Source organism: Pan troglodytes, chromosome 11 (assembly GCF_028858775.2).
Source record: "Pan troglodytes isolate AG18354 chromosome 11, NHGRI_mPanTro3-v2.0_pri, whole genome shotgun sequence".
In the NCBI taxonomy this organism is placed as follows: Eukaryota; Metazoa; Chordata; class Mammalia; order Primates; family Hominidae; genus Pan; species Pan troglodytes.
The window spans coordinates 106,471,781-106,499,000 of record NC_072409.2 but is presented as its reverse complement, the minus strand read 5'-3'; the positions used below and the strand labels follow the sequence as shown (position 1 = coordinate 106,499,000).

Here is a 27,220-nt window from a genome sequence, read left to right as displayed (position 1 = left end):
GCCTCTAACTATCACCTCTAAACTTTAATAAGTAATAACTAATGTTTATGGAGTGCTTATTATGAGCTATACATTTAATACATATCTGTATTTTTTCATTTACTAATCTTAAACTGCTACATAGTAAATAAAATTAATAGGGTCATTTTATAGATGGGGAGACTGAGAAATAAAGAGGTTAAATAACTTCTTAAAAGTCACCCAACTGGTAAATTTGGGGGTTATAATTTTAACTCCTGAAGTTTTATTCCAGAATTGAGACCTTGAGCTCTTTACTAAAATGTGATATTTTCAAAAGAAGAGAGGAAGGAAGAGGACAGGAAAAAACAAAGTAAAGAGCAGTGATAAATAAGACACCACAATATCACAGAACTACTGTAACAGGCATGACAAGTTTGGAAAAGTATGTCCAAATGGCATGCCCAGTCATAGGGCAACTCTCTCTGTAAAGACAATGAGTTGTCTCCTAGGATCAGTAGGAAAATCATTCCAACAGGACAGCAATAGGGTAGTGAGTAAGTGAAGTACTAGGTGAAGTACAAGGGAGCAAAGGAAGACAAAAGAGGAAACAATACAATTGGTACTTATTTACTCTGTTACCCTCCTTGCTTATTAACATGAAGTTCCATTCTGATGATAAAAATAGATTAATATTTGCCTAGACAAATAAACCCCAAAAAACCCTATAAATTCAATATAGTCCTTTATGATAATTGGTCTCTCTAAACTCAGTTCTAAGATCCAAAACCAGATTTATCAAAGTCCTCTCTTGAGCACTGTTATAATTCCTATTTGACTAAGTATAAGAATTAATTGAACTGAAAGTTTAATAATGGCTGAAAAATATAATTCTGTGTTCTATATTTCAGCGATTGGGGTTAAAGAACATAAAATTAAACACTCTGAATATCAGAACATCCAAGGAGGCTATGCAAAAATTTAGGGCATGATGTATTATACTTTATTCTGGAGAAGATTTTATGGGGCTCCATTTTTTCTTTTCTTCCTTTATGGGAAAGATTTCACTGTGATGTGAGTTTTAGAGACATGTTCCAATATACAGTTTCTTTTGTACAACATGTTACATATATTTAACTCTAATATGCAACCATTAGGTTTTTTCCATACATTCAGTCATTTTCCAAGTATCTATGTTTTTAAATGTTTTCCCCCAAACACAGGGGGAAGATAAGTTTTACTGGCACAAATTATGTATGTTCCCCTCTCATAACTTTACCCCAGGGCATTTTTTCCCCAAAGGGCACAGAGCAGTCCACTAATACTATAAATTATATCCCTACTACCATCATTGGTGGTGTTTCCCGTCTAACATTGTCATGTCTAAAAATTATTTAAAATGTAATTTTGAAGTAGAAAAAGTATTTCATAAATAAATAAGTGGTTTCACATTATGTTTAAATGTGATCATTAATCTATAAAATTTGGTGAGACAATTATGCTTTGAAAGCAGTTACTGATTTAGATTTTCTTTAGAATGTTAAGAAAATATGGATTAGAAAATACATAATCCATATAATATTTTCAGAGCATAGAAGTTCCTTTAAATTACACTCTAGATATAATCTAGGTACGATTAATGGTAAAGTACCATGTAATAACATGAGGCTTTAATAAATGAGTAAACAATTCAAGTGTACAATGGAAAATATATTTCACTTCATATGTTCATTATTATAAAGAAAAAAAATGTTTCTGTATCTGTCAAGAAGAAATCCAACATTGTACCACTATTTTTTTAGTATAAAATGTTTATTTTTTACTAACATTTTATGGTTTTAACAAAAAAAATTTGTAAATGGTTTTGATAGGTTGATTTAAGATTTTATTCTTTCAGGCTAACTTTGTATAATGAGTGTGCATGTCTTTACTTCAAAATGTATGAAGTGTATGAAATGTATGAAAAGTGAAAAATATTGTGTCAGGAGACAGAATTATAAAAGCTTAAAAAAAACATGAGTTTTTTTTTGTTGTTGTTGTTGTTGTTTCCCCAAGATGGCTAACTTGGGACAGTGGATGCCAGCTATCTCAGAAAGACAAAGATGACCAAGTACAGTGGCTCACGCCTGTAATCCCAGCACTTTGGGAGGTCAAGGTAGGTGGATTGCTTCAGTCCAGGAATTCTAGACCTGCCTGGGCAGCATGTAGAAGCCCCATCTGTACAAATGTACAAAAATTACCTGAGTGTGCTGATGTATGCCTGCAGTCCCAGCTACTTGGGAGGCTGAAGTGGAAGGATTGCTTGAGCTTGGGAGGGAGAAGCTGCAGTGATGAAAGATTGCACCACCGCAATCCAAGCTGGGCAACAGAGCAAGACCCTGTCTAAAAATGAAAACAAACAAACACATACACATACACAAAAGAAAATAAATCAGAGTTGCAGGTGAATGGTCATGCTTTAAATGGAAAACTGAGCCAGGACCTATCAGAGAGCCCATGTGAAGTAGCTGGGGTGTGGAAAAGGAAACCAGAAAGTCTGCAGAGATGGATGCCTGAGAAACTCAAAGCCCCATGGAATAGCCCCACAGGAGATAGTGTGTTGGCTCATATGTCCAGTATATCACTACAGCAAAGCAGTATTTGAGAAAGCCACCACACAAAAGCTATTAACAACCAAGGAACCCATACATCATACTGAATGGGGAAAAGCTGAAAGCATTCCCACTAAGAACAGAAACAAGATAAGAATGTACACTTTTACCACTCCTATTTAAAATAGTAGTGGAAATACTGGCCAGAGTAATCTGGCTAGAGAAAGAAATAAAAGGCATCTAAATTGGAAGAGAGAAAGTCAAATTTTCTCCGTTTTCTGACAAAATGATCTTATATCTAGAAAACTCTGAAGATTCTTCCAAAAGACTCCTAGATCTGATAAATGATTTCAATAAATTTTCAAGATACAAAATTAATACACAAAAATCAATTCCATTTCTATACACCCACCATTTTCGAGCTGAGAACCAAACCAATAACTCAATCGCATTTAAAACAGCCACAAAAATACCTAGAAATACTTTTAACCAAAAAGGTGAAAGACCTCTACAACAAGAAGTATAAAACACTGATGAAAGAAATCACAGATGTCACAAACATATAGAAAACATCCCATGCTCATGAATAGGAATAATCAATCTCATTAAAATGACCCTACTTTCTTAAGCAATTTACAGATTAAATATGATCCCTATCAAATAACCAATGCCATTTTTCACAGATTTAGCAAGAGCAATTCAAAAATTCATATGGAACCCAAAAAGAGCCCAAGTAGTCAAACCAAACCTAAGCAAAAACAACAAAGACAGAGGCATCACATTACCTGACTTCAAGCTATACTTCAAGGCTATAGTAACCAAAACACCATGGAACTGGTACAAAAATAGACACATCGATCAACAGAACGGAAGACAGAACCCAGAAATACAGCCACATACCTACAGCCATCTGGTCTTTGACAAAGCTGACAAAAATGAACAATGGGGAAAGGACATCTTATTCAATAAATGGTGCTAAAAACACCTGGCTAGCTATATGAAGAAAAGTGAAATGACCCCTATTTCTCACGATATAAAAAACTAGCTCAAGATGGATTAAAGACTTCAATGTAAGACCTGAACCATTAAAAATCCTAGAATAAAACTTAGGAAAAACTCTTCTGGACATTGACCCAGGTAAAGAATTTATGACTAAGACCTCAAAAGCAAATGCAACAACAATAAAAATAGACAAATTATACAAAAGAGCTTCTGTTCAGCAAGAGAAACAATCAACAGAGTAAATGGGCAGCCTGCAGAATGAGAGAAAACTTTTGCAAACTAACCATCCAAAAAAGAACTAACATCCAGAATCTACAAAAAATCTAAACAAATCAACATTAAAAAAAAAACAAATCCATTAAAAAGTGGGCAAAGGACATGAACAGACACTTCTCAAAAGGACATAAAAATGGCAGCAAACATATAAAAAATGCTTAACAATAATCATCTAAGCGATGCAAATTAAAACCACAATAAGATGCCATCTTATACCAAATAGAATAACTATTATTAAAAAGTAAAAAAATAACATGTTGGCAAAAATGTGGAGAAAAGGAAACACTTATACACTGTTGGTGGGAATGGAAATTAGTTCAACCCCCTATGGAAAACAATATGGATAATTCTAAAACAAATAAAGATAAAACTACTATTCATCCTAGCAACCCCACTATTGGGTATCTACCCAAGGGAAAATAAATGATTTTATCAAAATGATGCCTGCACTCTTATGTTTATTGCTGCACTATTCACAATAGCAAAGTCATGTAAGCAACCTAAGTGTCCGTCAGTGGTTGACTGGATAAAGAAAATGTGGTATAAATACACCATGGAATACTATGAAGTCATTAAAAAGAATAAAATTATGTCCTTGGTAGCAACATGGATGGAACTGCGGGCCATTATCCTACAGGAATAACTCAAACAGAAAATTAAACACTATATATTCTCACTTATAAGTGGGAGCTAAACAATGGGTATACATGAACATAAAGACAGAAGGAATAGACACTGGGGGATCTAAAATGTAGGAGAATGGAAGTAGGGTTGAGGTTAAAAAAAAACTACCTATTTGGTACTATGTTCACTATTTAGGTGATATGTTCACTAGAAGCCCAAACACCAGCATTACACAATATACCCATATAACATACCTGCACAGGTACTTCCTGGATCGGAATTTTAAATAAAATCATATCATTGTCTAATTTTATATAGAGAAGTTGTCTGTATTTTTTATTACCAAAATATGACTTTTAAATTAATGTCCCCAAATCCGCCTCTCTCAAGTCAAGTAGCCCAGGGAGAAGATTTAATGGAATTAGAGTAGATAAAGAAATGAGAGAACATGGAAAAACAAACACACGATATACAAACAGAATGGAAGAAAGTTAATATGAAAAGGGTTCTTAACCATTTGAGGGTATCTGAACCATCTGAAAATGTGGCAAGAGCTAGGGGTCTATTCAGGAAAATGCCCATATACTCATACCCTCAAAAGGTCTACAAAATTGTAAAAGTCTGCATTATTCCTAGAGAATTGTACAGCCTCACAAAAATTGTTCATAACCTCTATGTTAGGAATTTATGGGCCAGATTGAGGCAGCAATAATCGAGACCTAGAGTGAAGGCATTTGGATGTTAAACAGTAAATGAACTGTGCAGAGAATAGAATCTATGAGCCTTTCTGTAGGCTTCTCTCCTCGTTCTTCGCACGGATGACTTCTGATCCTTCAGGTCTCAATTTAAATACTATCTCTTCAGCTTCTTTAACCATTATATTTAAATTGGGACTTCTACCTTATTCCTCCTTCCTTGTATTATAGTATTAAACCAAATTACTTTGTTGTAATCTATTATAGTGGTTGCCATAACTTATTAATGTTTGCTTCTCTATTTTTGTCTTCCTGATCTATAACATCTATGTCTTGTTTGCTATTATGTCTCCAATATGTGATATATTGATCTGCAAATAGTCCACTCACAATAAATATCTGTTGAATTAAAAAGTATGAGTGAGTAGACTTTCAATATCAGGACTGTAAAGGACTTCAAAGTATTATATAATTCTACCTTCAGCCACCTTTTAGGATTTTTGAGAGAAAAGGGAGTTTAGAACTAGAGGGCTAGAGTTAATAGTAATTTCTGGCAATGAACTATGCAGCCAAGAATGGAACGGACATTCATTTGAAATGTGAAATAATAGTTCTCATTTGTCATAGTCTTGGGTATTCATATTCATGTATTTGTAACTAAAAGATTTTGCAGAAAGGCAATAAATGATTCACCAGAAGTCATTGTCATAAAATTATATGTTTAACATATTGAATATGCACTTAAAATTATTTTAGATTTAATATATACAGATAAGTTAAATCAGATTTTTAAAACAGATAATTTAATAAGAGTAGAAACAAATAACAACCCAACAGTAAAAACCATGCACATGACTCCTCCAGGGTGGCCTGTTCTAGTTGCCTCGTTGTTTTGCAGATCCTTCTCCCTTATTTTCAAGCCCCTTCTTTAACTTTTCCTTTTCGATCTCCCTAAATGCTGTACTTTTCCAGTTTGTGACCAAAATCACCTAACAGGGAAAAATGACAGTGCTCACACTTCGGAGTATAGCAGGTGACATGGCAGATGATCAATAGAGATGGAAATTTTGGTGGGATCTATAAATTCTCCTCCTAGACACTTTGTCCCTCTTCTACCCCCTTAGTCTTTACCAAAAGTTCTTGTCTGCTGTGACCCACAAAAAATGAAAGAATCACCACATCAGTTTTCTTTGTCACCGATTGTATAGTTTAAGGAATTTAAACATTTTCAGACACTATGTTTTACTGCACTGACTACCAAAAATAAAAAAGATTGTTTGTGGCATCTAGTTTCCAAGAGACTAAATACGAACAAAAGCCTTTGTGGCATCTAGTTTCGAAGAGACTAAATAGGAACAAAAGCCTTTGTGGCCTCTTCAGACTGAACCACAGGTCCTGGTATTAATTCAACTTTCTACCTCGGCTCTCCCAGTTGTGAGGTCATTTGGATGAAGGATTACAGCAACATTCCTTTGGAAATTTGCTTTAAGAATCAGGCAGCTAGGGATCATTGAATCCTTGAAGTTTAAATTTGGAAAGATAAACAGGAATAATTGTCACAACAACAAAAGAGCAAGGACAGGCTACATTAACCAAATCTAGACTCCTTCACTACTTCTGGATGAGAGAGTGGGTTGGAAGAGGGAGGGAGGGGCAGGAAGAGGGAGATTTGGAGAGAGCTCCAGAGAGAGAGAGAGTGCAAGAGAGCAAGTGAGCAAGCAAGCACATATGAGCAAGCTGGAGGTGGAGGAGGCAGGCAAAGGAGACCAAAATATAACCAGAGTATGTAATTAGAAGTTTAGAGTCACTTTCCTATCACCTACTTCCTTTAATTTCTAAGACTGAAAAAATACAATCCAAAGAAAACATACAATTTTTTAAAACCTTCTATTTTTATTTTTTTTTATTTTTTAAAATTTTACATTCAGAGGTTACATGTGCATGTTTTTTTACATGGGTATGTTGTGAAATAGTGGGCATTGGGCTTCTAGTATACTTGAAACTGGCCCAATTTTCTGATAGAGCTGATACTTTTCGTTTCTTTTGAATAAACATAGAAGTTTACTATCCTAAGTCTTAAAACTTGAGAAACTTGGATTTGTCTTATCTGAGTTCCTTTCTTAGGAAATCAACCATCAGTCCTCCCAAATAGTATCAAGGAACTGAAACTTACCAGATCACCACATTTGGACAGTGAGACACCAGACCCCTCACTCATCATGACTGCATAACCAGCTACCTGCTTCTTGTTAACTAACTCCTCTTTCTTTCCACTCCCTAATTCCTGTTTTCTCAAACATGGTTACATTTATTCCCAACTATATTAACCCTTAATTTTAGTTCGTTGAAGAGATGGATTTGAGTCTGATCTCACTTCTCTTCGGCTGCAGCACTTTAATAAAGCCTCCATTCCAGGAAACACTCGTTGTCTAGATGATTTGCTTTCTCTCCAGTGAGCAATGGGACCTAGACTGAACTCTGGCATTTTGGTAACATACCCATCACCCAAATAGTGAACATTGTATCCAATAGGTAATCTGTCAACCTTTTCTCCCTCTCACCCTCCCTGCTTTTGGAATCCCCACAGCTTATTGTTTCCAAAATGTAGTAAAAGGATAAATAGTGAGTTTGATTAATTCTCTTACTACTTATTTTTATTTAGATTTGTATAGTTACTATCATTGCATTTTAAGCTGTTTAATTATAGAAACAAAATTATCATTAACTCTTGCCTAATTTTCATCTCCTGTGACTATATATTGCTCTGTGTTTAAAATTAAGTCCTTTCTATGAGTCGCCTGAAGTCTAACACAGCAAGAGACAAATTTATTAGTATGTTTTATTGCTTGAATTTATGAAAGTTTCTGTTATTCCTGCTTGGTTTAGTTCTTAAGTCTGATCACCTTAACATTGGAGAGTCTATCAAATTCCATCTGTTAGTTGATTTCCACCCCGGGAATCACATTATCCAGTCAAATATAAAATCCATCCGCAGTAAACATGAGTTTTTAGCAATGAGTACCTTTTTATTTATTTATTTTCTTCCTTAACCATGATTATTCCTCCAGTGTTTTGTGTCGTTTCTTACCCAGGTCTTAAAGGTACAGCAAAAAGTGACTTATGCTCCTCAATTCCCTAGGCTTAACCTAATGGGATGTTAATTAAGCATGTCCAATGCAGGTGTCTAGAGCATTGTGCATGAAACCTCATGTGCGCATTTTGCATATTTTAGGAAGGGTTGTAAAGTACAGAATAATTGAAGTTTCTTGTGAGACAACTGAATTCTGGTTATTCTTAAAGGTATTTTCCATAATATTTACAAATATTACTGGCTACAGAGATCTCCTGCCCCAATGGCTAAGCTCTGGTTCTTGTATTCCCTTTTGTGGTTTTCCTCATGATCTGTATAGTTTTGATCTTAAAATACAGCAATATAGTTTAAAAAGCTGCAGAAATGTACCAGGTAATCATCAATATAACAGCTGAAACTTTTCTAGTATGAGAGAATACCGTCACTCTTCCAATAAAACAAAAGCCAAAGAAAAGATGCAACTCTTAAAACTGTGCAATAAAACAAATAACAAATACTTTAACCTTAAGATATGGAAAATGTATAATGAATTTGCTTCAATCCCTCCTAGGCATAAACAAGATGGTATTTTATAAGGCTAAGAGCCAAAAACCAATATGCAAACTGATTGTTTGAGTCAGAGGAGTCCATTACTCAAGTGTAAGAATATAACATTTATCACTAATACATAAATGGGTGAGAGCAATATAAATTTAAGTAGCTATATCAGAATTCATACTGGAAAACAAATACCCAAAAGACAAAGACTTTTTCTCTCTCTACAGGACAGTTTAGAGTTGATTTCCAAATTCCTGATTTTTGAGAACGATCCTCTCTTCCATCTTTTTGCCTTTTTCTATACCCAAAACCCAATGCGTTCTGGATCTAGAAAAGGCACCAAACATTTAAAGTGAGATTTTGCATAATGAAAGACCATTTAAGCTGTCATTTCTTGCTGGTGACAGTATTGTTACATCTGTGTCAGGGGTGGGGGAAGTGGCGATTTGCTTCCATGGAAATCAAGACAGAATGCTATTGGTAGGGAGGTGGGTATTAGCCATGTGCTGGATCTTGGTGGGTTTCTCCTAATACACCCAATCGGCCACAACCATTGCAATACATATCAGCCACAGTGACTACAAATTGTGCTTATTTTTTGCCAGAGATTTCACAAAAATATTTAATTCCATAGCATTGTATGAATCACACTACAATATAAAAATCTAGTAGCCAGGTGTGATGGTTCACACCTATAATACCGGCACTTTGGAAGCTGAGATGAATGGATCTCTTGATCCCAGGAGTTCCTGACCAGCCTGGCCAACATGGCAAAACCTCCTCTATATAAAAAAATACAAAAATTAGCTAGGCATGGTGGCAGGTGCCCATAGTCCCATCTACTTAAGAGGCTGAGGTGGGAGGATTGCTTGGGCCTAGGAGGTTGAGGCTGCAGTGAGCTGTGATTGTGTCACTCTACTTCAGACTGGGCAACAGAGTGACACCCTGTCTCTAAATAAGTAAGTAAATAATAAAATAAAATCTAGCTTATCTTCTTCCCAGATCAGTGTTCTAGATGAAGTTGCTATTATGAATCATATACTATACAATTCAAAATTATTCATCTGTAGTCAAACTGCAGAGTACAAATCACTGTAGAAAAAAATAATTCTGAAGTGCATTAGAAAGTTTACATAATTTAATTGAAGCAAAGGAACTCGCTGATGAATTATTTTCATTTAATTAAGGGAGTGTATTCAAAACAAAAATCTGTGTTTCATACTTACTTTTCACATGAATGACCAAGCCTTGCCCATTTCTCCTTGAATGTGTTTAGTAAGAGGTAGGGATATTCTGTATGGATAGACAACTTATTTGATAGTTCATCCTTTCTCCAAATATTTAAAATTTATTTTTTCTTAAAGCAAGTTTCCATATCTTTTTTTTCCTGGACTTTTTGATTTTCTATCAGTTAATCTGTGCAAAATGCCTTACTAATTTTAATTGCTACAATTTGTGATGTGTTATCTTCTTCTCCTCAGTCCTTTTTTGTCTTCCAAATAGTCTTTCTAATCTATACTTTTTGTTCTTGTATGTAAGTTTGAGTTAGCTTGTCAAGTACTGAGAAAATATACCATGTTATAATTTTGAGAGGATTTTCTTGAATTTTTTGATTTAGCTGAATAGCTGAATTTAAACTTTCCTAAGTCTTTCCACTCATGTATAAGATGAAATTGATTTTTTACATGATGATATCATAGAATTTTGGTAATGTATTTCTCAATACCTATTTTTTCATTACATTTCCAAACAGTTGTTAGTAAGATAGAAGAGGACACATTTATTGTGTCCTCACCATCCTTTCCTAGATTTTGTATAGGAATAATCACATCATATAGAGATGATGGTTCATTTGTCTTTTTTTTTTTTTTTTAACCTAATGCTTCCCAGTTTTTTTTTGGTCTTCTCTTTGGCCAAAATCTATCCTAGAAGTTGAACAGGCTAGGCATGGTGGCTCACGCCTGTAATCCCAGACCTTTGGGAGGCCAAGGCTGATGGATCGTCTGAGATCAGGAGTTCAAGACCACCCTGGTCAACATAGTGAAATCTGTCTCTACAAAAAATTCAAAAAATAGCAAGGCGGGGTGGCAGGCACCTGTAGTCCCAGCTACTCAAGAGGCTGAGGCAGGAGAATTGCTTGAACCCAGGAAGCGGAGGCTGCAGTGAGCCGAGATTGTGCCACTGCACTCCAGCCTGGGCGACAGAACGGGACTCCATCTCCGGAAAAAAAAAAAAAAAAAAAAAAAAGTTGAGCAGAAATGAACGCATCTCTTATCTTTCATAAATAGCATGTTTACTATCGATTTCAGTAGATATTCTTGTGTTAAATTTCTCTCTTATTTTGTACCTCTATAGTTTATCCTTTAAAACGTTTTAAGTAGGTATTGACTTTTCTGCATGTATTTAGGAAATCACATAGTATATTTTTCCTTTAATCAGTTTACGTGGTTAATCACACAAATATTAAACCACTTAATTTTCTGTAAATCCAATTGGTAACTATTCATTTTAAAATACATTGATGTATTTGGTATGTCAATTTTTAACTTAAGATTTTGCACACATGTTCATAAGACAGGTTAGCCTACACATTTTTTTCCTGTAATTGTCCAACTTTACTATTAAACATCACTATCCTTGAATAATGATTTAGGAACTTTATACCCTGCTTATTTTGTGGAGCAGTTTTGCATTTGAAAGTGGAAATTTACTTCTTGGGATTTGTAGAACTTACTTCTACTAGACCTACTGTTAGTTTCCTCTTTCCTTTTCTCTTTCTTTCTCTCTTTCCTTCTTTCTGTGTAGGTAGTATTTAACTATTGCTTCAGTTTTTTTATCGGTTTTGATTTTTTTTCTGGGATCACTTTCAGTAATTTATATATATTTAGAAACTTCATTTCCTATAATATTTCAAAAATGTTGGTAAAAGCAGTTTATAATATTGTCTTTGGATTTCAAAAAATAATCTATATGAAATACATACATTTCAAAAAATAATCTTTACTAAGATATCTATGTAGTTATCTTTGTATAGATATGTGCATTTAGTTATATCTGTAAACACATACACAAGTATACTTATATGTGTGTGTTGTTTCCTGTCTTTATCCTAGTCTTCCAAATATCTTGTGATATTTTTCACTTTCAGCACTCTTCAGGCTTAGCTACTATTCTTTTTCTAACTTCTTGATTAGGACATATCAGTTATTAATATTCAATGTCTTTATTTCATAAACATGCATTTCAGTCTATATATGTTTCTCTAATTGTTTCAGCTTATAAACCCAGTACTTTTTTTGTTAGTTCAAAATAAGTGATATTTTAAAATTATAATTCTAAAAATGCATATATATAGTTAGAAATGTATATTGTAGTTTCCACATATATTGAAAAATGGTTTGGTTATATTTCTGAAATTAAATTATAATTTTACTTTTATCAGAGAAAGTCATTTACATAATGCCAGGCACACTGACAGGTTTATTCTCAAGGCTTAGTGTGTCTATTTAAACCTATGATTTTTAATCATTTTGATCAGGGCAAATTCTCATGTGTATGTAGAGTAAAATATCTCCATAAAGGGGTTACATCATAATCTCACAGGGAAACAGTACCATTCAATCCTTCATCAAATATTTATTTGTGACTTTAGCATCATAGCTTTAGATGACTAAGAGCTACATTTGTGGTCATAAAGCACTTGAAATGTTTGGCCCAAATTGGGATATGCTTATCACATACAATATACAACAGATTTTGAAGACTTAGTGTGAAAAGAATATATGAAATATCTCATTAACATCCTAAAATATTATGTATAAGTTGAAATGCTAATGGACATATGTTAAATAAATATTGTATATTATTAAATTCATGTGCTTTTTACTTTTGTAAATGCAGCTATTAGAAAATTTAAATTATGTATGTGACTTGCATTATCTTTGGATAGTTCTCATTTAGAAATAATCTGAAACTGTTGTCTTCTAGGAGCAATGATTTTAAGGATAAAGCTGGCAATGTTCCCCAGAGAACAGCCTTAAATCAAAAGGGCTCACTGGGTCTCACATGACCAATGTACTTGGGTTCCAGAAAGCCTCTGTGGTTAAAAAACCCATCTACTGAGCTTGAGACACAGGCTTTCTACTTAGAGTTGGTTTATGGTAACAATACTTTCTATTTCAAATAATAATGTGCAATAAAAAAGACCACATGATTAACTGATGACAGATGAAAAGGCCTATTGAGTGCTGGCAACTAATTTGAGCATATACATTCTACAATATATATTACGGTGGATGTGCAGTAGAGAAAAATACAAAGTCGGTGCTTTCTAACAGTTCAAGGTGGGTATGTTTCTTCTTGAAGTTTTTAAAATGCCTGAATCTCTGCCTGGGCTTCCTAAGGGAAGTGTCTGTTCTTATTATGCTTATATATTATATGCAAATTGACTTGCTTATTTTGTATATAATGAAAAATCAAATGCAGTCATGGCATATGTCCAATGAGGGGTCAGAATACCATAAGTTCATAAAACCATTCAATCAGGAATCATTCTCAGGCTATGGGGAACATTATTTGGATGTAGGCAGAAGAAAGGAGGTTTTTGCTTTGCCTGATTGTTACTTCTGGTAAAAGAAAATGAATACTGGAGTGGATGAACTCCCAGAGGACAGAAATGGTAGAGAATAAAGAGGAGGCTTTTATCTCAAGTGCATATCTTTGCAGAAGCTGTAATAAAGTGCCAGTGGTGGCCAGGCTGTCAGGTCACAGTGGTTTGAATGAACTAGTGGTGTTAATAGTGGATGTGCAATATGATGAGGCTTTTTAACGGCATGGGATATTAGATTTATATTTGTATGGTCACTTCTAGGATTTTCTCTCTTTACATTTGCAGCATTTTTGTAGATGTTTCTCATATTCACATTTGGCTGTTTCTGAAACCTACCATCTTCATCTTCAAGTACTGGAAACAGCAAGATACCATCTATGGGAAGAAGTTTCATTGATTTCCAAGATGTTATATTTTGTACAGTTTCAAAAGTCAATATCACATTAAAGAATAAATAATATTGTTATTTAGCAGAAATTTTGAGTTCTTTAAATGCCTTAAATACAAAGTATTTTATTAATTAGAATTGGAAAAATAGAATTGTAGTCAACTGATAGAGTTGGAATAGAAGGGTTTTCTAACAGTATACACTTAGTAAAAGGGGGAATAAACATTTTGAAATAAAGGCAGCTGTCCTCTTTTCCAATGGCATGGCTCCATCTTGATTGGACTGAAGTATATGGTACCAAACTTCCAATTCAAGTGAAGAAATCTACATTCTCCACTACCTTAATAAATTGCCATATGGATTGTTTTGGTATTCAGGGGATAGGAATTGGAAATCAGTGTAACAAGAGCCTCCTTCATCATTTGTCTGGAGGGACACGAATCAATGTGAAGCTGCCATGCTGTCTCAAATGCTAACTGATTAAGTTCATATGGGGAGGTTTAAAATCAGGCAAGATAAAACTACAGATTTAACGTGAATAGGCTTATTCTTCAATCATAAATGATTGGTGGGATGGAAACTTAGACTGTAGTATCTGGATCTTTTCCTCACAAATGTTTTATAGACCAGAATTCCAATGGGTGCAGCCATCTATCAATTTCCATGGGAAATATCAGGTTGTAACGTGCAGGTCTTCGGGTCTAACAGAACTGATAAATCTGTAAAATGTAAAGCATTAAGTACTTTGTTCTTCAGTGTCTCTGCATTTTGTATCCTTCCTTGGTCTTACAGTTGCAAAATAATGTATCATTTTCCCAGACATATTGTAATTCACAATTTGACTACATTGGTGTGCATCTATATGTATCTATCTCTATATACCAAGATATACATGTATATGGACCCACATTTGATATTTCTATGAATGAAGGCCAAAGGAAACAACTGGATATTTCTTTTAGCTGAACTTATTATACTGTCAACAGTGACAATAGCAATAGGAGAATTTCTCATGGAACACCTACAAAGCGATCATATTTCATTGGTGACTTAATAAGAATCACAATCCTTCAATTATAAATAATAAATCAAATTGTTGACATTTTACCAAAATCAATACTCTTCTCATTTCAAATAAAAAAATGCTCCTTGAATGAATATTAAAGAATTTATTGCTTAAATAGAAGTGAGTCACTATAAAATAGAAATGTCAAAATTGCTATATTTTAAAATTATTCCTATTTATTATGTTTTTGTATTCCTGATCAAGTTTTCTAATCTTACTATATTTTGATTTTTAAATTTCATTATAGGAGATGTATTGCTCTCATGTACTTATTTTGAACAATTCAATGCATTTCAGTTACTTTATTTTTCTTTACACAAACTTTTAGGCTAATGAGAATGCACTTTAGGCATTCACCCCCATTATATTTCATGCAAAAATGCAATTTATATAGGCAGCATTGCAGCATTCATACTTCTATTTTTATACATTTAAATGGTCACATTTCATGTTTTAAAGGGATAAGTATATCTTGAGGATTACATTTTGATGATTTTTTAACTACAGTTTACTCCTCAAATCCTGTTTCCTATAAATGAAAAACACATTGCAATTACCAGAAAATTCCATTTATAAAATATAGACCATTACCTACTTATGTATCAAATATTTTAAGTGTCTAAGTGGTATATTGACAGATATAAGATGGTGATCTATGCCAATATTTTAAATTTTCTATTCTACCTTATCATTTTAATTACAAAAGGACATGTCTCATTTACAAGTTAAATAATACATGAGCATGATAATCTACCCCTACTCCAATCTTTAGGCACTTGCAATCTCACATACTTGAGGGAACCAACGTAAGCTGTTCAGTTTGTAGCCAACCTCAAGTTTCTACAGCGTTTGAGGGAAAAAAAAATAGGCTAAAATAATGATTCACACAGTTGAATAATGCTTGCTGTGACCAGTTATCACTATAAAGCAGGTGTGTAAAACATCATTTTACACACTCCTGAAAAACAACTCAATTTTAATCTATTAGAGTTTTGCTTTTTAAGTTCCCTTAATCAGCATAAAATCCTAACAATTTAAAACTGAAATAAAACATTTCAACTCATCTTATCCATTTTCTTACTTTTATTCTCTTATTTTTAGTTGACATATTAATTGCACAGATTTAGGGGATGCAGTGATATATTATTACATGTATACAAGGTGTAATAATCAAATCAGGATAATTAGCATACCCACACCTCAAACATTAATTATTTCTTTGTGTTGTTAACACTTAAAATCCTCTTTTCTAGATTTTTGAAAATATATATGAAATTATTGTTAATGAACTCTACATTACTACAGAACATTAAAATTTATTCCTCCAATCTAGTTGTAACCTTATACCTGTTAACCAATGTATCCTTATCTTCCCCTCTCCCTACACTTCCCAACTTCTAATATCCACAATTCTACTCTCTACTTCTGAGAGATAATTTTTAGTTCTCACATATAACTGAGAACAGATGAATGAAAACATGCAATATGCCTTTCTGTGCCTGACTTATTTCACTTAACATAATGTCCTCCAGGTTTACGCATGTTGTATTGAGTGACAGGATTTTATTCTTTTTTATGTCCAAAAGGTATTCCATTGTGCATATATAACACATATTTCTAGGCATCTGTTGATGGACATTTAGGTTGATTCCATATCTTGTCTATTGTGAATAAAACTGCAATAAACATTGAGGTGCAGGTATCTCTTTGATATATTGATTTTCTTTCTTTGGAAAAATACCCAGGAGTGAGATTGCTGGAGTGCATGGTATAATAGTTCTATTTTTAGTTATCTAAGAAACCCCCATCCTGTTTTTCACAACTGCTGTACTAATTTACATTCCCACTAACAGTGTGTAAGAGTTCCCTTTCCTTCACAACTTTGTCAGCATTTGTTAGCACTTCATTCTCTTGGTGATGGCCATTCTAACAGGGGTGACATACTTCATCATTGTGGTTTTTATTTTCATTTGATGATTAATGAGATTGAGCATTTTTTCAAATATCTGTTGGTCATGTGTATGGGTTTATTTGAAAAATGGATATTCAGACTTTTTGTCCATTTTAAAATCTTTTTTTTGCTGTTAAGTTTTTAAGTTTCTTATATATTCTGGATATTTAGTCCTTTGTCAGATGGATAGTTTGCAATATTTTCTCTTAATCTACAGGTTTTCTCTTTACTACATTGTTTTGCTTTACGGAAGCTTTTTTGTTTGATATAGTCCATTTGTCTATTTTTGTTTTCATTGCCTGTGCTTTTGAAGTCTTATCTATAAAATCTATTAGATGAACATCCTGAAGTGTTTCCCCTATATTTACTTCTAGTGGTTTTATAGACTTGGGTCTTAGTTTAAGTCTTTATACATTTTCAGTTGATTTTTGTACATGGTGAGAGATAGGGGTTTAATTTCATTCTGCTGCATATGGATATCCAGTTTTCCAGCACCATTTATTGAAGATTGTCCTTTCCCTAACGTATGTTCTTGGTACCTCTATAGAAAATCAGGTGGCTGCAACAGGTAAATTAATTTCTGATTTCTGTATTCTTTTCCATTGGTCTATTTTTCTGTTTTTATACCAATATCATGCCGTATTGATTATGATAGCTTTATAGTACATTTTGAAGTCGGGTCCAGCTTTATTCTTTTTACACAGTATTGCTTTGGCTATTCAAGGACCTTTGTGGTCCCATATATATTTTAGAATTTTTTAAAAATTTCAGTGAAGAATTCCATTGGTGTTTTGATAGGGATTGTATTAAATCTATAGATTGCTTTGGTCGTTAGAGTAATTTTAACACTATTAATTCTTCTAGCCCATCAGTACAGGATATCATTCCATTTGTTTGTGTTCTCTTCAATTTATTTCATCAGTGTCCTGTGATTTTCATTGTAGACATATTTTGCTTCATTAGTTAAATCTATTCCTAGGGTTTTATTTGTAGCTATTATAAATGAGATTACTATCTTGATTTCTTTTTCAAATAGTTTGTTATTGGTGTATAGAATTTCTACTAATTTTATGTTAATTTTGTATCTTGCAACTTTACTGAATTAATTTATCAATTCTAAGACTTTTTGTTCGAGTTTTTATAGATTTTTACATATGTAAGATTATGTGGTTTGCAAAGAGAGGCAATTGGATTCCTTTTTTCCAATGTGGATACCCCTTCTTTCTTTCTCTGGCCTAACTTCTCTAGCTGGAACCTCTGTTTTCTCAAGTTTTTACTTTTTTAAGGAGGAAAACAGACCAGCCAATGTAGATGAAGTACAGGCTTTTAAAAATAAAGAATCCTGCTAGAAGAGTGCACGATCACTCTAACTATAGCCAGGGGTGATACATACTACCAACTGAAGTCAGGCAATGGTTCTCTTAACATAGTTTCTAAATATTTCTATTATATAATAATACTTATGTTTACTATTTTACTTTCTCAACTTCCAGAGCAAATAGCAATAGCTAATATATTACAAAATCTGCAATTATGTAGGGTTGACTCTCAGAATATTTAACAAGCATATGACATGTACAGCAACCATCCAAAACCAATACTAGAATGTCATTAACCAATAAAAGGGATAACCATAAACAACCTGTATAGCCTCACTCTTTTTACATATAACCCTGTGGCAGTAACAGCTGTTATGGAAGATTTTGAGTAAAACATTGCATTAGCTGTGACATTTTCCATCAGGAGAAATCTAACCTAAAAAAGATGAAGCAAAGATAGATATTATCAGCTCATAAATCCATGATTGTGCTAGTTTCTTATGTCACTGATCCATGGATCAATCAATGTCATCAGGACTCAAAATTCTCTTTTTTCTGTCACCCTTGCTCTTCTCTGTATTGGATTCATGCTCCGACAGCGTCTTACGAAATGGCAGGGATCATGTCACCTCATTTTCACTACAGATGTCCCTGACTAGATAGCTTCCAGTTAAATAATTCCTGAATGTTGATTTTCATTAGAATAGTCTGCATGTTTATTGAAAATGCCCATTCTAACATTCCACAGAGATTTCAGGTCACTAAGTCTTGTGTGTGACTTGGCAATCTGAAGTTTCAGCACATATTCCAGGTTCTTCTGATGCAGATGGACTAAGATCACACAGCTCTAGAAATAGGCTTTGGCCTATGTTATATATAAACTGCTACCTCCGCAGTGGTAGTTTCACACATTGTAGGGATTATCATCACTTCTTAAATTAAAATCTTAGGTAGAACTCCACTACATTAAAAAAAGAAAAGAAAAGTCTCATAGACTGTACATTATATCTACTGATATATTAAAAGGGCCATTTATGAATATGAGAATTGAGGTTGAGAATCCAAAAATTCATAATCTTTCATCTTTTGGTGAGAAAACAGGCTTAGTGATATGTCTGCCTCAATGTTGCATAGTGAGCTAGGTATCAGAACAGAATCCCTCAGTTCAGCCTGCTAACTCCTAGTGTGTCTATCTCTTCTTGATGTATAAACTCCCGCCATATATATGTTTTACTGGATTTTGAGGAAATAGATGATTAGCAAGCAAATATTTCTATTCACTCTGCTCATTTTCTTTTTAAATTGTGAATTACATGGTGTGAACAAATCTAGCCAGGGGCGTATTCTCAGAAGAGAAACAATATATAAGGAATATATAAACAAACAGGATAATTGAGGATTATAATAGATTTTGTAAGGACAATGAATAGTGATGTGTTAAGGGGATAATCAAGGGTAGGAAATACTTAAGTAGCTTTCATGTCAGTTTACACATTTGTCTTCTTAGCTTGACAGAAAACTCACTGATGTCAAGGACCAGAACATCTTTATGTTTGGTTCCTTCACTGCTAGCATGTGGCCTCTATAATATAACTTATGTTTATAAATGTTGAATTTTACCTATGTATAACTCCTCTGCTCATACTAATGAGTATACAGATAGGAAACCTAATGAACAAAGCACTGATTTTTATTTTATTATTTTATTTTATTTTTTTTTGTGATGGAGTTTTGCTCTTGTTGCCCAGGCTGGAGGGCAATGGCACCATCTTGGCTCACCGCAACCTCCACCTCCTGGGTTCAAGCGATTCTCCTGCCTCAGACTCCCGAGTAGCTGAGATTGCAGGCATGTGCCACCATGCCTGGCTAATTTTGTATTTTCAGTAGAGACGGGGTTTCTCTATGTTAGTCAGGGTAGTCTCGAACTCCCAACTTCAGGTGATCCGCCTCCCTCTGCCTCCCAAAGTGCTTGGATTACAGGTGTGAGCCACCATGCCTGGCCCTTCGTACCATTATTTCTAAACCATACAATAGCAATGCAAAAAAGGTACTATTTACCTGCAGTCTTTAAGTGAGTGATTCAGCAAATGGTCCAAGAATGTAGGCCATTGGAAAAGACAGTATTTATACCCAGGACTGTCTGACTCCACAATATTTTTATCCCATAAACCCAATTATTTATCAGTTTACTGCTATTCAACTGTAGTCATCTCACTACCTTCAGTTCTGATGTGTACTTGCCTCTAACCGTAAAGGTAGGTTCTGCTCTATGATGACATCACCTGCTGAGATTAACAGCATGAGGATGCTCATGTTTCTCATAAGTGGGATTTTTTTTCTTACAAACTGGGACCATTTGAAGGTAAACTGAGGCATTATTAGTAATTAAACTGGGACAATAAGATTAAATCAAAACTATCTGAGGCATAAGAGGAGGTGTAGTCACCCCACTCAAAGAAAATGCTTTTTAAAGTTCTGATTATTCATTTCCACACATTATTTATTTTACTATTCATATCACTGATACGAGGCTGGTATTTTTTATCTTAATTTCCAAGTTGAAAGGGTAAGACCCAAAACAAGTATGACAATGATTATTAAGTAAAAGAACTGATATCCGTGAAAGGAAGTACTACTGGAGTCTGAAACGTATTTCCCAGTACCTAATAATAATAAAATTGGTTTGGTCACTTATTACATTATATGGTGCAAGAATGTAATAATGATAATGAAATCTGTGCAAAGGATGCTATTAGAACTGTACATTTTCTTGACAAACGTGTTTCAAAAAAAACAACACAACCAATGTTAAGGAAGAATAATATTGCTTAATCTTCGTTGATTCTCAAATTGAATTTTATAACATCTGTAATAAATAGTTCTCAAAAACTCAGGCTGGAGATTGATTTGTGTATCTTCTAAAAGCCACCCAGGATTGATAACCACTGGTCTCAAAAATTTAATAACAGTAATGAAAATATTACATTTACATTTGTACTACCCATGGACCGTTCTGAAAAATTTGTGGTCTATGAGGTTATTTGATTTGATTGTCTCAAATAATTTAGGTTTTTTTAGATTATGCATAAACCTTCTTTGGCCTTGTTACAGTTTTAGCAATAAGTAAACTGCCCTGTTAATAACTTGAACATTTAAGACATTTGTGCCTGGGCCTTTCTAATACTCGTGAAATTTATGCTACAGATTAACTGCATGGGTATCAAACAAGGCACCAATGACTGACTTCAGGCAAGTAAGGAAAGAAGTAAAATGACAGCATCTTCTTAGTTCTGAAATGCCTTTAAGGTCTTGGATTCTGACATTCTGAGAGGTTAATAGCTGAATAACAATAGTAAAAATAAAAACAATGTCATTTATCACTTATTGAGCCCATTAAATGTGAGGCACAGTGCTAAGTACTTTGTATACATTATCTCTAATTCTAACAAAAAACTTCATTCTGAAAATGAAAAATAGTGAGGATGAAAGTGGTTATGTAAATTGCCCAAGGTCACGCAGAAAGTAAACAGATCTTGCCACACATTCAGATCTAACCATTAATTTCCTACCATCCTGCATCCCCCTCTCTCTCTATCCCAAAGGGTTAGCGTTTTGTAAGTGTTAATGCCAACAAAGGTTTATAGAGTATTGAATAATATTAAAGTTGAAAATTAATTAATATTTTAAAAAATTTGATGCTCAAAATGTTGAAAAAAAATTTTAAAACCCCAAATATTTCAAGTGCCTCTTCTTTGTTAAAGATGCTGCTTGAGTTGAATCCTCAGAATTCTGCTCTGTTGGAGGTAGTTCAAGGGTGCAAATGAGTTCCATCTCATGTTTGCTTACGCAGCTGATATATCACCTGCTTTCACATACTGGGAGAAATTTTTTGGCAACTCTTGGTTTGTCATAGTAAATATGGCCTAAAATATAAATAATTACATCATAATACATAATACACAGGCTAATTAGATGTGGCTTTCTGGATTCAGAGAAAATAATCACACAATGGTTCATAAAGTCTGTTTTTCCTTATTTTTTTTTTCTTTCATAATGTGTACTTTACTCATTGCCTTTAGACCATTTTACATCTAAGAAGAACTAGATGGTCATTTTTATTGTCCAAAAATAGTTCTTATATGAGGAGATAAATAAGTCACACATATACATACATACACGCACACACCCACACACACACACACCCACCTCTAGCATTTGGAATTATAAAACATTTCCAGTGTGTTTCATCTCCATTTTCAGGAAAGCAAATAAAAACATCTCATGCCTTTGAGAAAGTGTGAAAACTGATGCACACACACACACACACATATACACTCATTGCTGTTTTTGTATATTTCATGAAAACTAACTCAGAATTATTTCCCAATAATAACAGTTACCAGTTGTTGAGGGCTTGATTCTTTTCAAACCTTGTATCAATTAAGTCCCTGACATCATTACAAGGCAGGTAGTATTTCTATGCCAATTTTACAAGTACTAAAAACAAGTCATTGGATTTAATTAACTTGCTTTTTCTATATAGAATTCAAACTTGCACCAACACTTTTAAGTATTAGATACCATTCTTCCAAATAACAGAAATTATTTGATTGATAACAAATGATGGCAATCACTATTGTTTTATAGATTGAAAACCTTAAGTAATTTAGTCAGCAGCAAAAACAAAAACAAAACAAAACAAAAAACTCTTAAATTCCCCTATTTGTCCTCTCAGGAAGATACAAATTATTTGGAAAGCACTGGAGTTTTAAACATCAAGTAAGTATAATGTCAATTTTCTAATGAAGATGGCTGCAGGCTTATAGAAACTGACAATACTGAATGGTTATTTGGTATATAAACTATATAATAAAAGCAAATCTGACAGGTTACTCAGAAAGACTGTCATGCCATGGACTGCTACATACTTAATTTCTTCTCTTTTCATGAGCAAGAATAATGGTAAAGTTTGATGGCAAAATATCTGGGATCAATTGTCCTATCACAGAATGTTTCTATCAAAAATGCCATGAAAATACTACCCACAAAATTTGTTCCTGGGCACATTGAAAGAATAAGGGCATTCATATGCTTCAGGTATTAAATCCATCAGTCCAAGGGTGCATGGACAAAATGTGAATAATTCCACTGAGGTGAAGGAGATGGCGACTGGTGGTATTCACAGTTTTCTTAAATCATATGCTGACATTAAAAGAAATATATTTTCTCTTCTAAGTTAAGTTCGGCTTGAGACATTGCTCACAAGGGAGAAAAGGCAGAATTGTTCCCATAAAAGAAAACATATATTCAGTTAAAACTGAAAGCATATTTGAAATATAAGTTCCTTTTCAAATATAAAAGAATTTTCTTCCAGATCTCAAAACACAATGAAAGCTTATACATTCAAGAAGTTATATGCAAGGCAATAAAACTGAGCTAAAACAATACCAAGAAAATGGTGAAACATTTTAAAAAGCAATATTTTAAAAAAATGTTAGATTTCAAAGTTTGTATTGATGTTTATAGTGTCTCTTTTTCTTTTAGTAATTTCCTGCTATTGCTCCAGGTTTAGTAATGTATATTTTTTCAAATACATGATATGTAGTACATAAAAATATATACCATATATTTTTTAGTATATTAAGTGCTGTGGCCACAGAAAATTTCCTTTTATTTAGGATGCAATAGTCTTGATAAAAAGACAACATTAACATCCATCAATAATTAGAGAAAAATAAAAAGCATATAACTAAATGCTAAAACATGTGGTACGTGGACTGTCTGTGATATCATATTTGAAAGAAGAAAGGACTGCTAAGAGATGGAACTGTCAAAGGATTAATCATGCTGTCTACAGGCTTCCTTCATATGCCACATGCTACCCACTACCTGGGTCAACTTGGATAAGTTATTCTGTTTCTCTGGGCCCTACGTTATCTCTTGAAGACATGTAATAATGCCTATATGATGGATTTAATTTTAAAGGCAAATAAATTGGAATAAATTAGAATGTGCACTCAGTATACACTTCCATGATGATGATGATGGTGATAATGATGATGATGATGACAGTTAAGTGGTAAAGGGTGGAGTGTAGAGAGGATGAGGGCAGACTAGGCAGTAGACAGTAAGGAACATAATGAGATATTTTTAGTATTTATTACCTAGGAAAAAAATCAGACTTGGTGAGGTAGAAGCTGGAGGGTATCAAAGTCCAACAGAGGCAGATTCAATTCTTGACTCACAATCATCACTGTGTTTTCAATCAATTTGATTAGCCTTGCTGATCCTTACTTTTCTCAACATGTAACACAGCGACAGGAACATCAACATTACAGGGAGATTTTGAAGATAATATGTCAAAATAGCATAATTTTCTGTTGTGCTCAGCAGGGCTGATTTACCCATCAGACACAGTAGGTAGGACTAGTGTCTAGTGCCCATAGTACATTGAGAGGTCTACAAAATGTTTTAATTTTAATTTATTTAAAATCAGAAGAAAAATGAATATAAAAATAAATATATAATAGTTAATTCAAGCTGGATTATATTCTTTTTTAAAACAACGCAATTGTAAAACATACTTGGTAGTATTTTTTTTAATGAAGAAAGAGGTCCATGAAGGCGAAAATGCCTAGAGCTCGTAAATGTCATATTGCAGTGCTGGCGTTCAGTTCTATTCTTGCCCCATTTGACACCTAGTCAATAGAAGAGGGCTAGGCCAAGAGAATCACAGAAACAGAGTTTGAGCTCTGCTCCATACCTGAAACCTGGTAGCCCCTGTCCTTGCAGTTATGTAAAGAAATACTTTTGATCATTTTAGTCAGTTTTTATTGCATTTTATCTAACCCAAAGAATCTTAATAGATAAAAATTAATAAAATCAAATCTGCTTGAATTATCACAAGCATATTTCAATGTTTCACTTTCATCATAAGAGAACTCTCCCAGTCAACATGTTCTTAACAGTCTCTGGGGAGCTACTCTCCCACATGAATCCCATTCAGCATCTGTATCTGGCCCTAGCAGTTCCCCGAGAAGACAGGTAAGGAAGTGATCAAGAGGTACAGACAGGTGGGCGAGGTTGGGAGAGTAAGATCTTTTGGGGAGAGGTGGGGTGCTGGAAATTTTAATAGACACAAAATTTTAATAAGATCTCCTCTTTATCATATACCTGGACATTCCTAGATATTTGAGAAAAAAGTAAGTAAACCAGTTCAGTGAAATGACGTAAAGTCTAACACTTGTTTTAACCTAGAATTCTAGAGTCATGGTATTTTAAGCATACTTTGATTCAACAATATCTAGTCTTGTTTAAAAAATTAATGAGCTTTATTTTTTAAAGCAGTTTTAGGTTCACAGCAAAATGGGGTAGAACGTTGAAGTGTCTATATAATCTCTGTATCCACACATGCACCATTTGAAGAATTGTTCTTTTCTTTCATTGTCCAGATACTTGAGAAGAGGGGAGTCTGGCACAAGAATGAGAAAAGCCAAAGAAGCATCACAAGTAAGCACACATTATCTTGTACCAGCACTCCAGATAGAATCATAGTTCAGGTATTTACTGCCATTCTCTTCTGAGGACATTAGCTATTATCCGTAGATGGCAGTGGTTCTAAGTACAACTTAAATAGCACATTTATATTTAAAATAAGCTTGTTTATAAACAGAAATTACAAATATCCATAGAAGATAATTGAGGCTATGAAGAGACAATTAAGGCTCCTCCTTAGGGCAGCATTTTGTTTTGTTCTATATTTTACTGAAGGATTTAAATAGCAATATCACAATTATGCAAATAAGTAATTGCTAAACTTCTAGTTTGCAAGGAAGTTTAACTCAAATGCTTCTAACATTTAGATGCTAATCTCTTTAAATAGTTTCTTAAGTAAAGCCAGTAAAATTATTGGCAAACTGCATATTTAAAAGTTGATTTTTCTTCTCCATCTTAATGAAATCATTTTAAATTCTGCAGTTCTGTGATAAGGAAAAAAATCGGCATTCAGAGTATGACTAAATGCTTTCTAATATATTGATATCTAAGAATAAGATCTATCCTTTAAAAGCATTGTGGTACAATAAATGCTTCTTTGTCTTAGAACTCATGCATAGAACATGACAGCAGAAAGATTCAGTGGAGACAGACCACTTTAATTTTTACTGATAATATGATCACAGGTGCATTTTTAATTATCTCACCACATTGCTTTCCCCATCAGCTGTCACTAGTAATTTCATACAGCAAGTACGTTGCCCTTATGACATTACAGAATACAATTTAGAGTCATTTAGGATGTGTGAAGATTGACACGTGGCTTCACCTTTTGTGAGGATGTAAACAAGGGAGTCAATGGATTTAGGAAATTAGATGCCAATCATTTTTGCAACCTAGAGGTGAGGAAAAGCATGCGTAAAGTAATAAAAATATGGAAGTTTTCAACATTAGTTGAGTGACTACTGCTAAGCTTACTAGAGTCTAAAGACAAATTAGGCAAAGGAAGCAACTTGTGGGTATTGGTTGGGAGATGGAGAAAAAAACATCACATTTTGGTCTTTGTCTCATTGCTAGAGGGCTTATAGAATCCTCACTAGGTAGCACTTGCAGTGAGTGATAATACCATGAACATAGAGGAGGCTCTGGATGCTCTGAGCCCAAGGAATAAGTAACTCATTTCCTGGGCTCATGGTGTTACAGAAAACAAAGAAAGTAATGTGTTCTTTCTTTCTTTCTTTATTTCTTTCTTTCTTTCTTTCTTTCTTATTTTTTTTTTAAGTCATGCTATAATCCTCTCTGTGAAAATTCATTCTCTGTTTGGACCTGCCTACTTCTCTGAAGTTAAATTTTTGAAAATCAACAAAACAGCAATAAAATCCCTTTGTATCCTATCATGTTTATGTTATATTATAAATGCTTTTCTAGAAGTCCCTACCTACAGGTTTTCTGTGTTAAAAAAAATCCACACCATATAATAGTATTTTACTATCTCCTATAGGTGACTCATCTTTGTATCCTTTTTATAAACTAATGACCAGCTGCATTTTATATTTAAGTAAAGAAAAATCTTTAAGAATTGGAAAAAGTAATGGGTTAATAAGAGATTGATTTAAACA

General features: G+C 33.7%; 1 protein-coding gene across 35 annotated transcripts in view; it reads right to left on the bottom strand.

Annotated features, from left to right (window-relative positions):
- Positions 1-27,220, bottom strand: part of PTPRD (protein tyrosine phosphatase receptor type D) — a 2,309,829-nt gene that overhangs the window by 1,148,525 nt on the left and 1,134,084 nt on the right. Inside the window, exon 8 of one of the 35 annotated variants that reach the window (XM_054658676.2) lies at positions 2,199-2,340. The exons of the other annotated variants lie outside the window; for them this stretch is intronic. The gene's annotated coding sequence lies outside the window, so the exon portion shown is untranslated. The remainder of the gene's footprint in view (positions 1-2,198; positions 2,341-27,220) is intronic. 35 annotated transcript variants of the gene reach the window in all.